Genomic DNA, 13,197 nt, shown 5'->3' on the forward strand with positions numbered 1-13,197 from the left:
AAAAAATAAATAAAATCTTTAAAAAAAAAAGTTTTAGAAAAGCCAACACATGGGGTGCCTGGATGGCTCAGTCATTAAGCGTCTGCCTTCGGCTCAGGTCATGATCCCAGGGTCCTGGGATTGAGCCTCGCATCGGGCTCCCTGCTCCGCGGGAAGCCTGCTTCTCCCTCTCCCACTCCTCCTGCTTGTGTTCCCTCTCTCACTGTGTCTCTCTCTGTCAAATAAATAAATAAAATCTTAAAAAAAAAAAAAAGAAAAGCCAACACATTAGAGAATTTAACCTATCAAATGTGTGATTTTAATTTGAAATGTTTATTGTCATTAGACATGATATTTTAAAATTTTTATCCAAGTACTCCATGCTTTGCAATGTAAACTATACTCTCCAAGAACATAGTTTAAAAAATAAAATAATTGACTTGAGACAACAAAAAACAATAGCTCCAGGTCAATTCCCGTAGTAAACACTTTCCATTCTTTTAGCTCTTCTTGTAATAACCTCCACACTTCTGTGATATACTGTTCTTTTGATTTATCAATTGCAGGTGGTATCCAGTGACTTCTAATGATATATGAAAATATTTAACTTTCTTACACCCCCCCATCCAACTTCCAAATATAGTTCTATCACAATTTTTTCTTGGATCCACGTTTCACATTTTAGTTACCATGACTATGTAAATATTGTTCAAGGCTGATCCAACAGCATACTATGATTTTACTTCATCTCTTGTAAACCTATCTAGTTTTCCTTGAATTAATAATTAACTCAGTTTTAAAATAAACATTTCTATTTTGGAACAGCTTTAGACTTACAGAACTATTGCAAAGATACAACAGAGAGATCCCATAAAGCCTCCACCTAGTTTCCCTTATGATTACACTGGGGTATAGTTGTCACAATTAGTGAATCAATAATGATGCATTATTAACTAAAGTCAATATTCTATTCAGATTTCCTCAGTTTTTCCCTAACGTTTTGTTTTGTTTTGCTTCTGTTCCAGGATCCTGTCTCCTTGGACTCCTTCTGGTTCTTAGAGTTTTCCAGACCCTCCTTGTTTTTATGACTTTGACAGTTTTGAGGAATGCTAGTCAGGTATTTTGTAGAATTACTGTCAATTAGGATTTGTCTTACGTTTTTATCATGGTTAGACTGGGGTAATTTATTGGGAGGAAGACCATCCTCATCAGATCATAACAAGAGTACCTATTATTGATATGACTTATCACTGTTGGCATTAACCTTGATCTTCTGGCTTAAGGGAGTGTTAACTGCCCGCCCCCCCCCCCCCCGCCATGCCCCATATCTATACTATACTCCTTGGAAGGAAGTCACTATGTTCAGCCCACACTTAGTGAATGGGGAGTTAGCTCTACATAAATTATTTGGAATTCTTCTATATGGGAGATTTGTCTATTCTCCCCATTTATTCAATCATTTATTTATACAGTATGAACTCATGGATATCTATTTTTTATACTTTGGGTTATCATCCAATACAACATTTTTTTCATTATTTTTAAATTGTTCCAGCTTGGCCACTGGGAGTTCTGTCGGGTGGCTCCTGTATCCTTTTCACATATCTCCATCATTGTGGTGGGATTTTTAAATTTAATTTTTAAAATATTTATTTATTTGAGAGAGCAGGGGCACAGAGGGAGAGGGAGAGAGAATCTCAAGCAGGCTTCCCACTGAGCGTGGAGTCCGACCTAGGGCTCAACCCCACAACCCTGAGATCATGACGTGAGCTGAAATCGAGTCAGATGCCAAAATGACTGAGCCACCCAGGAGCCCCCCATTTTTTTTTAAGCATTCTCTTACTTTCTGGTACTACAAAATGCTACAGACTGATATTGTATTTTTCCTGCTCCAGTTTTTTTTTGTTGTTGTTGTTGTTTTTTTTTTTAGAGAGCGAGCGAGAGAGAAACAGCATGAGAGAGGAGTGGGTCAGAGGGAGAAGCAGGCTCCCTGCTGAGCCGGGAGCCCAATGTGGGACTCAATCCCAGGACCCTGGGATCATGACCTGAGCCGAAGGCAGTCGCTTAACCAACTGAGCCACCCAGGCGCCCTTTCCTGCTCCAGTTTTAGAATCAGTCATTTCTCCAAGGAACACTGGTTCCTTCTGTTAGAGAATGGTATTAGAAGCCAAGATCTGGGTGCTAGTGTGCTCATTCCTACTAGGGTGTCTTGCTTCTAGGCCCTCCCAGCTGACAGAGATAGGAGATATACACAGTGTACTAATCCATGTATACCCACATATTTATAATGTAGCTGAGTCTCTCCATATAAACATGAGTTCATACCATCTCCAACTCTATTCCAGTTACTACATGGATCATCCTTGCATCTTCCCCTTCCTTATCTATAAGCTCCCATTCCAACGAGAACATGGCTCACATACTTACTGGTTCAATTCCAATACACACACAGTTTTTTCAGAATTATTAACCCAGGAGGCAACTAGTTTTTTATCAGTCTGTATAAAGTGTTTATGTATAGTTCCTTTGCCTTCAGTTTTACAGACTACATTCATTTCCAAAGTCACTTAGGTCAGACCTTTATTCTCCCACTCCCTCCAGAGAGGTTGCTTCATATTTAGGTTGCAATATATTTAGATTCGTTTGTCACACTATGCATTTTATACTGGGTTCCCTCAACCTCCTAAATTATATTTAAAATTTGCATGCATTAAACTATACTCTTTGTGCTCTAAAGTTCTATGGGTTTTTTAAAAAGTTTTATAGGTTTGAATGTCTTATATTCACCATTAGAATATCACACAGAATAGTTTCACCACCCTAAGAAACCCATGTGTTTCACTCCCCTCCTCCTGAACCCTTGACAATCACTGATCTGTTTTGTTCATCATTTCCATAGTTTTGTCTTTTTCAAAAAGTCATATAATTGGAATCATACAGTATGTGGTTTTTTCAGACTGGTTTCTTTCCCTTATCAGTATGCATTTAAGATTCATCCATGTCTTCTCATAGCTCATTTAATTGCTGAGTAATATCCCATTGTATGGATACAACAACCTCATTTTTCATGCACTTTCTTTGAACTTACCGTTAAATTTTGCAGTACTTCTCAATACCAAAATGTTTCAATACAAGTTTTACATGGGCATTTTTGTCAGATGATCTATCCGTTACTTTTTTCCCCTGCTAGAGACACCAAACCTGCAGGTTTTTAGTGTCCTGCTCCAATCTAGACAAGTTGTCCTCAAAAGGAGCTGCAGAATTGTCCTCCTGGGTTTGCTCTCTGACAATCATGCTGGAAATTCTTTTGTCTCTCTCTACATAAACTTTTTGTTCTCTGCATCCAATGTCTTCTTTTTTTTTTTGGTTTACTTCTTTCCTTTAGTGGAACATATCCTTCAGCACCTTCCTGAGAAATAATGACTGGAAGATACATCACTGAAAATTCTGGCTTCACTCATGATTGAGAGTTTGGATATGTATAGAATTGAACATTGAAAATACATTTTTACTCAGAAATGTCAGGGAATTGTTCATTCTTGTTATTGTTGTTTTAGTTGTTTAGTATTATTGTTTATTGTTCCAGTGTTGTTATTGAGAAATCAAATGATATTTTGATTCAGGGCTGAGAGGGAGGGTGTGGTAGGTGATCTATTTTGTTTTCATTAAAAGATTTTAGGATATTTTACCTGTGGTTTTCTAAAATTTCACAATGATATAATTTGGTAAGCTTCATTTTTGTTCATGGTGCTGGGCATTTAGTGATCTCTATCCATTTGAAGACTCATATCTTTTGTTCTGGAAAATATTTTTGTACTATCTCTTTAATAATATTCTTCCCTACCATTCTGCCTTTCTTCTGGAACACTCATTAGGAGTTTTTTAACTTCTTGAATTCTCTAATTTTCTTATCTTTTCTCTCCTTATTGTCATCTATTTGTTTTTCTAGTTTCTGAGAAGTCTCCTTGGTTTTATCTTTCAATTCTTTTGTTTCATTTCTTGAATTCTTACTATCAAACTTTAGAGTTTCAAGAGTGTTCCTTTCTTACTCCATATTGTTTTATATATACACCGTGCACACGTCGGCTCTCCTTTTTTCCTATTTACTTCTTTCAGTCTCCCTCTTTTTTTTTTTTAAGATTTTATTTATTTGACAGAGAGAGACACAGCGAGAGAAGGAACACAAGCTGGGGGAGTGGGAGAGGGAGAAGCAGGCTCCCCACTGAGCAGGGAGCCCCATGTGGGGCTCGACCCTGGGGTCATGACCTGAGCCGAAGGCAGACGCTTAACGACTGAGCCACCCAGGCACTCCAGTCTCCCTCTTTCTTTCTTTCCTTTTTTTTTTTTTAAGATTTTATTTATTTATTTGACAGAGAGAGACACAGCGAGAGAAGGAACTCAAGCAGAAGGAGTGGGAGAGGGAGAAGCAGGCTTCCCACCAAGCAGGGAGCCCGATGCAGGGCTCAACCCCAGGACCCTGGGATCATGACCTGAGCCAAAGGTAGATGCTTAATGACTGAACCACCCGGGTGCCCCAGTCTCCCTCTTTCTTATTGGACATTTTCCTTAAACATCTGGCAGTCCTTGACCGGCCATTCATATTTATGAGTAAGTACTAAAAAGTTGATTGGAAGCAGCCTATAGAAGGGCAGGACTTGACTGTAGGGAGAACTGGCTACAATTCTTTTGCTTTTTGTCAAATCAAAATTTTCCAGAGCTTCTATCTTCTGTGTCAGCCTCCACCACTCAGGTACGTGGTACCCTGTTTCAGAGTCTTTCATAGTTGTGTGAAGGAATTCAGCTTGTTTCGGGTGCCCTTCTGGGACTCTGCCCATCTGCCAAGTCATTCATTGACTTCTCACTTCCACTTTCTCTCTTCTACTTTTCCCACTTTCTACTTCCCTGTATATGCCTCAGATGTCTCCTAAGGTTCATCAAAGATTGATTTTGTATCTGGTCTTTGTCGTGTTTTTTGAGATGACAACGGGACAGAAATGTCTATACACTGCCATCTGAAAACCAGAAGTCTTCTAGAACCATGCTTGTTTGGAAAGGTTTGATGAATATTTGTGATTTGAATCTGAAAAGTTGAAAAGAATTTGGTTAATTTTCTAAATAGAATTTTATAATTATTGGGTTGGTAAGTAGTGTTACATCAGGAAATTTTGCTTCGTATTAAATTTTCATGATGGCCCTAAGTGCCATATATGGGTACCATTCCCAACACACTTATACAGCGAGGGTTCAGGGTATAAATGAACTTATACCAATTAAATGTACTGATGCCCTAATACAACAAACTATAAAACTTTCTGCTATAGACAACCACTCCTAAACATCTATTATCAGCAGCAAAATAGCTACATAGTAATGTCCACAATGAATGTCTCTGACCAGTTGCCAATGGAAATGATCCAGTTCTTCTTTCCCATTTCAATAATACTTGCTGTGCATGCTCAGTTGCTTATGATTGGCATACTGGAAATTAAGCCGAAGGAGATGGAAGATTCGGATAATCAAAATCAGGACATCAAAATGACAGTATCAAATGTCAATATATTGAATACCCAATCATCAGTGTGTTATTTACTGAGCAACCTCTGTGCCTGTGCTACCGGCTGAAAAAAAAAAAGGCATGACACCTTTTCTCCTGGAGGTTTCCATTCACTTAGAAGAACCACAACATACACATGAGCCACAATGATCGAATAAGACAGAAGACAGAAGTGTGGCAAAGTGCATCTTCTTGACACTTTGCAGTATGTAATGCTGGTAAAATTTGGGGTTGCCAGTATCCAGTCTCTAGCTTTTTTTTTTTTTTTAAGATTTTATTTATTTATTTGACAGAGAGATAGAGAGAGAGCACAAGTAGGCAGAGAGGCAGGCAGAGGGAGAGGGAGAAGCAGACTCTCCACTGATCAGGGAGCCCGACGCGGGGCTCGATCCCAGGACCCTGGGATCATGACCTGAGCCGAAGGCAGCCGCTTAACTGACCGAGCCACCCAGGCGCCCCGAGTCTCTAGCTTCTTGAGTGTTGAGAAACAATTGCAGCAGTGGCAGCCCAATACCACAATTCAGTGACAAGGCAATTGTGGTGGTGGCTACTATGACTTCCCAGTCCCAGTTCTGTGACCCCTGAATGGCATTTTAGGCAGTATGCTGGAATTTTTTTTGTCTCAGTAGTTCAGGTTCTGGCCTCCTCATCTCCACTTTCCTGATTATGGCAGAGGAAGCAACATTCCTGATAGATCAGTTCTGCAATGTTCTGGAAGTCACACCAAGAGTTATGCCTTGAGTTCACACCTCCATTGCTTCCAACAACTGTTAAAGTATCTAATCTCCTATATTTAACCCCCCTTTCTGCTTAAGACACCTAGAGTATGTCAGTTTCCTACACTGAACCCTGACTAATACAGGACTAAAGTTAGGAATTTGAAGGGTTTGCGAGAACCAATTATATTAAATATGTAATTACTTTAAATGTTTAGGGGAACTTGAACTACTTACTTAATATGCCAAATGTTGAGGATTTAATCTTTTAAATGTAAGTATTAATTGAACATTAATCATAGAATAAGTAAAAGTAATGGATCTTATCTTTATACAATATATGATAGGATTAATAATTACCAAGATGTTTAAGTTGATCTTAAAGACTTAAGAAAAACTAGATTTTAAAACTTAAGAATTTCAATATATTGAATATCAATTAAAACATAAGTAAGTATAAATAGTAAACCCCTCCAACAGAACTCTCGCACTAGACATTAAAAAAATACAACTGGAGGGCGCCTGGGTGGCTCAGTTGGTTGGGCGACTGCCTTCGGCTCAGGTCATGATCCTGGAGTCCCGGGATCGAGTCCCACATCGGGCTCCCTGCTCGGCAGGGAGTCTGCTTCTCCCTCTGACCCTCCTCCCTCTCATGCTCTCTGTCTCTCATTCTCTCTCTCGCAAATAAATAAAATCTTTAAAAAAAAAAAATACAACTGGAATTTAGCACTATCTCTCCAGTCCCTCAGACAGAATCTAATATTGGAGAATACTCAATGAAATTTGTTGAGTGGATAAATGAGCAACAATACCATGAGGAAGATTTATCATCATAATTTTAATGATGAAGAAAGTGAAGTTCAACTGCGTCTCTTCCTCTCTGGGCTCAGACCTAGTTTGCGGGGACACGGCTAAACACACCAAGAAGGTTGGAATTGTTGGTAAATACGGGACCTGTTCCGGTGCCTCCCTCAGAAAAATGGTGAAGAAGACTGAAATAAGCCAGCATGCCAAGTACACTTGCTCCTTCTGTGGCAAAACCAAGATGAAAAGATGAACTATGGGGATCTGGCATTGGGGTGCCTGCATGAAAATGTAGCTGGTGGCGCCTGGACCCACAACACCACTTCTGCCCTTACAGCAAAGTCGGCCACCAGAAGACTAATGGAGTTGAAAGACCAGTAGAAGCTCCACCATTTGAAACACTGCTAGCCTATAGTAAATGGGTTGTCATGTAACAACAACAAAACAGAAAGAAAGTGAAGTTCAAAACAACTTACCACTAGATCAGTGGCCTTTAAAATTGGGTGTATGCACCCAGGGAGTATGTGATAAAATACCGTATGTTTTTGTTTGTTGGTTGGTTGGTTTTTTGAGAGAGAAAGTGGGTGGGGAGGGGCAGAGGGAGAGAGAGAGAGAGCGAATCTTAAGCAGGCTCCACGCTTAGCGGGGAGCCCAACGTGGGGCTTCATCCCACAACCCTGAGATCACGACTTGAGCCGAAATCAAGAGTCAGACACTTAACAGACACTGAGCCACCCAGTCACCCCTAAAATACCATGCTTTTTAATCAAATATCTTATTATGTACACAATATAATAGTGTACAAGTCAGGTACATAATATACAAAAATGTACATACATGAGAGGCTTGTGCTCAAAAATGTTTTAACGATGGTATGAGTGGTCAGGAAACTTTGTAGGTTACCGTGGTAGACCAAAGGCAAGACCAAAGGTAGACCTGTCCTCGGCGGGTGTCATGTTTCCTTATATTTGTACCCCTGAAGTCCAGCCTACAGCCTGGCGTAGCAAGAGTGTTCGATAAATGTTCAGAATGAGAATGAATAGACCAACAGATGAATGGATGAATACAAGGACATTCATTTAGATGTCCCGGATAATATAACGAGCATGTGAAAGTGTCAGGATTCAAATTCAGATCTGCTTACTTCCAAGTCTGTACTGTTATAATAACAATAGGTTGTTGCACAGCACATGAGACAGATCAGCAATGAGGAACCTGAGATGTTTTTCCAACTAGTTTTTTAAACATACACACACACAGAGATAAGCCCTGAGCAACAGAGAAAAGCATTACATTAATCAGGAGGTTTTTATCATCCTGTCAGCCTTTCCACAAGGGAGACATTCTTCAGAAACACAGAAAGGCAAAAGAGCTACATCACATTTCCTCCAATTATATATTTGGGTAGCACTAGAGGATGCGTCCTGCATCCTCCTAGAGGCCAGGGACACTTTTCTTTCTCTATGTGATCCGTGGAGGGAATTTCTCAACTTCTTTTTTTTTTTTTTTTTTTTTCAGCATAGGCCTCATCTCCCCCCTGAAAATGAACAAAAAAACTTAAGAACTTCAACCTACTTTCTACTAAGCTATAACCCCACAATATCAAGTTAGTTACAAGACAAAGTTGAGTTTCATTTATTCCTCCCTCCAAAGAATAGTAAAGTGGACTCACATCTGAAGCACAGATGTTGATAATCCAAGGGCACAGGTGTTCAGAGGCTGAATAAGAAGCAGTGTGAAATTACTGAGAACTTCTGTGTGCAGGGCACTCTACTACTAGGTGATTTCTACATGTTATCGCATTTAATCTTTACAACAACCCTAAAAGTACCATTCTTATCCCCATTTTAGAGATGAAGAGAGGCTTAAGCAAGTTAAGGAACTTGTGCAAAATCACACAGCTGGTAAGTGGTCAAGGGGATTTAAACAAAAGCCCATCACACCAGACCAGAGATCTGGATTCCAGAATCAGATATGGAGAGGAGTGTCTCGCCCCACCCGTGGTTGCCATTAGATAACAGGTAAGAAGTAAACCTTTTGTGAAGCCACTGAAATTTGTGGGTTTGTTTTATTATTGTAGGCTTGCCTAACAGAGGTTGGTTGATATAGGGAGTTTTTTACTGTTTATAGCGGTGTAAACTTTGGAAACCACTTCAATAACTTGGGACAATGCAAATCATGCTTAGTGAGAGCCTCTATTGCTTTATCCCCAACCAAGTACTTCCTCTGATTTAGGACAAAGGCTCAAAAATGATAGGCGCTCTGCAGGCAAGACTGAATCTGTGGGGGTGTGGCTTTGGCATTCAGATAGTTGAATACAAATCGCTGCATCAACATCTAGAGAGAGAGGGGCGCCTGGGTGGCTCAGTCAGTTAAGCGGCTGCCTTCAGCTCAGGTCATGATCCCCGCGTCGGGCTCCAGCCCTGCATAGGGCTCCCGGCTCAACGGGGAGCCTGCTTCTCCCTCTCCCTCTGCCTGCTGCTCCCCCTGCTTGTGCTCTCTCTCTCTCTCTGTCAAATAAATAAATAAATAAATCTTTTAAAAAAGAAAAACATCTAGAGAGCGAGATTTTCTTAAGGGGCCGTCAGAGTATTTGAAGAGTACATTGTCAGATGGAATTGTAACTACAGCCACAAATATCTATATGTGTACTTGCAAACTAAGAGTTTATAAGAAACTTTCTGGAACTGTGACTTGAATCATTATTAAAAGACATGCCTATAATTTTTTTTTAATCTGTATTTAGTTGAACCTAAAAAAAAATGTTAGAGTGATAAGCAGTTATTGTATCCATAAAGGTAAAAGATCTGAATAATCCTTCAGACTGTTTCTTTTGTGTTAAGAAGCCTACCTAATGGGGCTTTCTAGTTGCACAAATTTAAAGCAACACCCACTTGCTCATTTTGAGAAAAACTGTAAAGAAAGCTTTTTTCTAAATGCAGATATTTTAGACTGAGAAGTTGAATATATTACTTGGGCATATAAATTGTGCTTGGTGAATACATGCCATACCACTGTAAAAAAAATTTTTTTTAAGATTTTATTTATTTGAGAGAGAGAGAGGGAGAGGCAGCACGAGCAGGGGGGATGGGCAGGGAGGAGGGGCAGGGGGAGGGACAAAGGGAGAAATGATTCCCCGATTCCCCAAAGAGCAGAGAGCCTGAAGCAAGGCTCATGCAAGGTTCATGCTACGCTCTGATCCCAGGCCCCTGGGATCATGACTTGAGCCAAAAGCAGATGTGTAACCAACTGAGCCACCCAGGCCCCCCAGCACTGTAAAATTATTAAGGGGACTTAGGAATGTACAGATAGAAATATTTCTTATCTCATTACTGATGTAGGTATGTGTTTGTGGGGATGAGTATGTTATTTAAGAGGTGGCTTGCACTGTATCAGAAACTGAGATCCAAAGACCATATAAAGGATATCCAGACTTGTTTTTCATCTCTTACTAGAGGAACTGGAACTGGAAAAGGAAAAATGTACTGGACTATGTTTGGCTGGCAAGGTTCATCCTTGATGATGTACTGAGAATGTCCTACATGTGGTGCTAATTGTGAACAATCCAGACTTCAGAAAATATATCCACGTTGGCTCATTAAGACCTGATGAAATTGTTCTGGTGGAGGTGGAGGGAGAGGTTATATTCCTGCAGAAAAGATTGGAAATTCCTCTAAAGGCAAACATTCTCACTCTCAATCATCTTATATAAAGACAGATCCCAAGATGGGAAATGGAGACTTTGAGGCAAAGGAAAGAAATTTTTCTCCCCTGGAGGCTGGATTCCGCAAAGAGTAGAAAATAACTTGGAAGGAATTACAGCTGGTGAGGCAGAGTGGCTCCTGGCCACATGGAAGCAGGTGCAAGCCATCACCTCTGGGGCCAGCATGGTGGGGCCAGCACCAGCCTGAAAGCTGGTGGGATTCAGAACTGTAGAATATAATCTGCAAATTTTGGAAATTTCATCAGCAAATTCCACAGTGAATGGACAGTAATAGATATTTGCTTAGAACAAAACCTGTTATGAACTCTGCATGACACATTACTTCAATGCAAGAACAGTCACACAAACCTGCACTCTTGACTGGCAATTCTGAGTCAACTAGACTACAAAAGAATGCAACCCAACGGAGCAGAGCTGAGGAACACCTCCCCTTCAAAGCTGTTCCCACTGGCAGGGCAGTTGGTTTCCACCAGTCTTTGGTACCCTATCGCTAAATTGTAGTAATGGCTGATGAAGCATGTGTAAAAAAAGGTATTAATTTTAAAAAGTGTATTACTTATGGTGACAAATATTAACAATGTAGAATATTACCTGTGACAAAAAACACCTCGCGGTGGGGAGGGGAATGGGAGAGAGGGAGAGAGAGAGGCCATGACAACAACTGAATTTTTGAATTCAGTTTAAGTAAAACTCACAAAAGCCCGTCATTTTCCTCTTGGTCAGAGACTAGTAAACTTCTTCCGTAAAGAGCCAGATAGTAAATCATTTTAGGCTTGTGGGCCATGTAGTCTATGTTGCAATGACTCCACTCTGCAAGTAAATCTAGAAAAGTAATTCTGGGGCGCCTGGGTGGCTCAGGCATTGGGCGTCTGCCTTCGGCTCGGGTTGTGGTCCCAGGTCCTGGGATCGAGCCCTGCATCGGGCTCCCTGCTCAGCGGGAAGCCTGCTTCTCCCTCTCCCACTCCCCCTGCTTGTGTTCCCTCTCTCGCTGTGTCTCTCTCTGTCAAATAAATAAATAAAATCTTAAAAAAAAAAAAAAGAAAAAGAAAAGTAATTCTGAGAGTTTTCAGCTAATCGGGGATACCTTTTAAAGCAATAGAGAAAAAATAGTGATGCTTTCAAAACCTCAAATAAAAAATTTTATTGAAATAATTTCTAATATACTTGGTAGCATTATTAACCTCTAATACCAGTATTACTACTAATAAACCTAGCTAACACTTATATAGGATTCATGCTATAAGATTTGTCAAAAATGGTTAGCATTTTCGGCAAATAAAACATATCTGCCACGTTTTTTATAAAATTCCTTAAAGAGCCATTTACTCCAATTAGGAAATGTACAACATGATTTGCAGTTTTAATTTTTTTTTAGATTTTATTTATTTTTTGACAGAGAGAGACAGCGAGAGAGGGAACACAAGCAGGGGGAGTGGGAGAGGGAGAAGCAGGCTTCCCGTTGAGCAGGGAGCCCGATGTGGGTGGGGCTCGATCCCAGCACCCTGGGATCATGACCTGAGCCGAAGGCAGACGCTTAACGACCGAGCCACCCAGGTGCCCCTGCAGTTTTAATTTTTTTTTTTTAAAGATTTTATTTATTTATTTGAGAGAGCGAGAATGAGAGAGAGAGAGAGCACATGAGAGGGGGAAGGTCAGAGGGAGAAGCAGACTCCCTGCCGAGCAGGGAGCCCGACGTGGGACTCGATCCAGGGACTCCAGGATCATGACCTGAGCTGAAGGCAGTCGCTTAACCAACTGAGCCACCCAGGCACCCTGCAGTTTTAATTTTTAAGGGGAAGAACTAAGCAGAAAGAGGGAGTCATAATATTAATAGGAAGAGGAAGACATGGTGAAAATAAATCTTTTTGTAACAGATCATTTTAAGAGCTGGTTTCTGGCAAAATCATATCCTATTGTTATTAATGATGGGAAGAATTAGTCAAAAACAAAACAAGAGGAGTCAAAGAATAAGGGAAGCCAGTCCTCAAATAAGATTACCAAGACTATATTATTAGAGGACTTATTTGGGCCTGTGAAGTGGCCATCATTTTTATACTGTGAAATGAAAACAATCCTTGTACCCATTGTGTCTATCCACTGGTAGCAACAAGACGAGGTTTCCATAGAAACAACATTCTGCTCATCTAACGGCCCACCTCTTTCAAAAAGCAGTCAGTAAATTGTCAATAATATTCATTTTAACAGAGATTTTCCTGGTAATGAAGAAGTTACAGCAGAAATCTGTCCTCCATATAGTTTACTAGAGATGAGACGAATAGAAATGAAATAAGAAGATATAAACTGTTTCTTCCTTTTTCAGAGACTATTTAGCACGAAAACAAGCAGAACAAGGGAACAGAGTCATGCAAATCAACTGTTCCTGGAGGGAACTCCTGTACACAGTAGACTCAAGTACTCCT

The 13,197-nt window shown here is 40.2% G+C and overlaps 1 pseudogene; it reads left to right on the plus strand.

The window, feature by feature from the left end:
* The first annotated feature begins 7,093 nt into the window (after window positions 1-7,093).
* Window positions 7,094-7,434, plus strand: LOC123854750 (large ribosomal subunit protein eL43-like; annotated as a pseudogene).
* Window positions 7,435-13,197: the final 5,763 nt, after the last annotated feature.

The sequence above is a fragment of the Mirounga angustirostris genome, unplaced genomic scaffold (assembly GCF_029215605.1).
Source record: "Mirounga angustirostris isolate CCGP_5_RB_7025 unplaced genomic scaffold, mMirAng1.0.hap1 SCAF_17, whole genome shotgun sequence".
Classification (NCBI taxonomy): Eukaryota; Metazoa; Chordata; class Mammalia; order Carnivora; family Phocidae; genus Mirounga; species Mirounga angustirostris.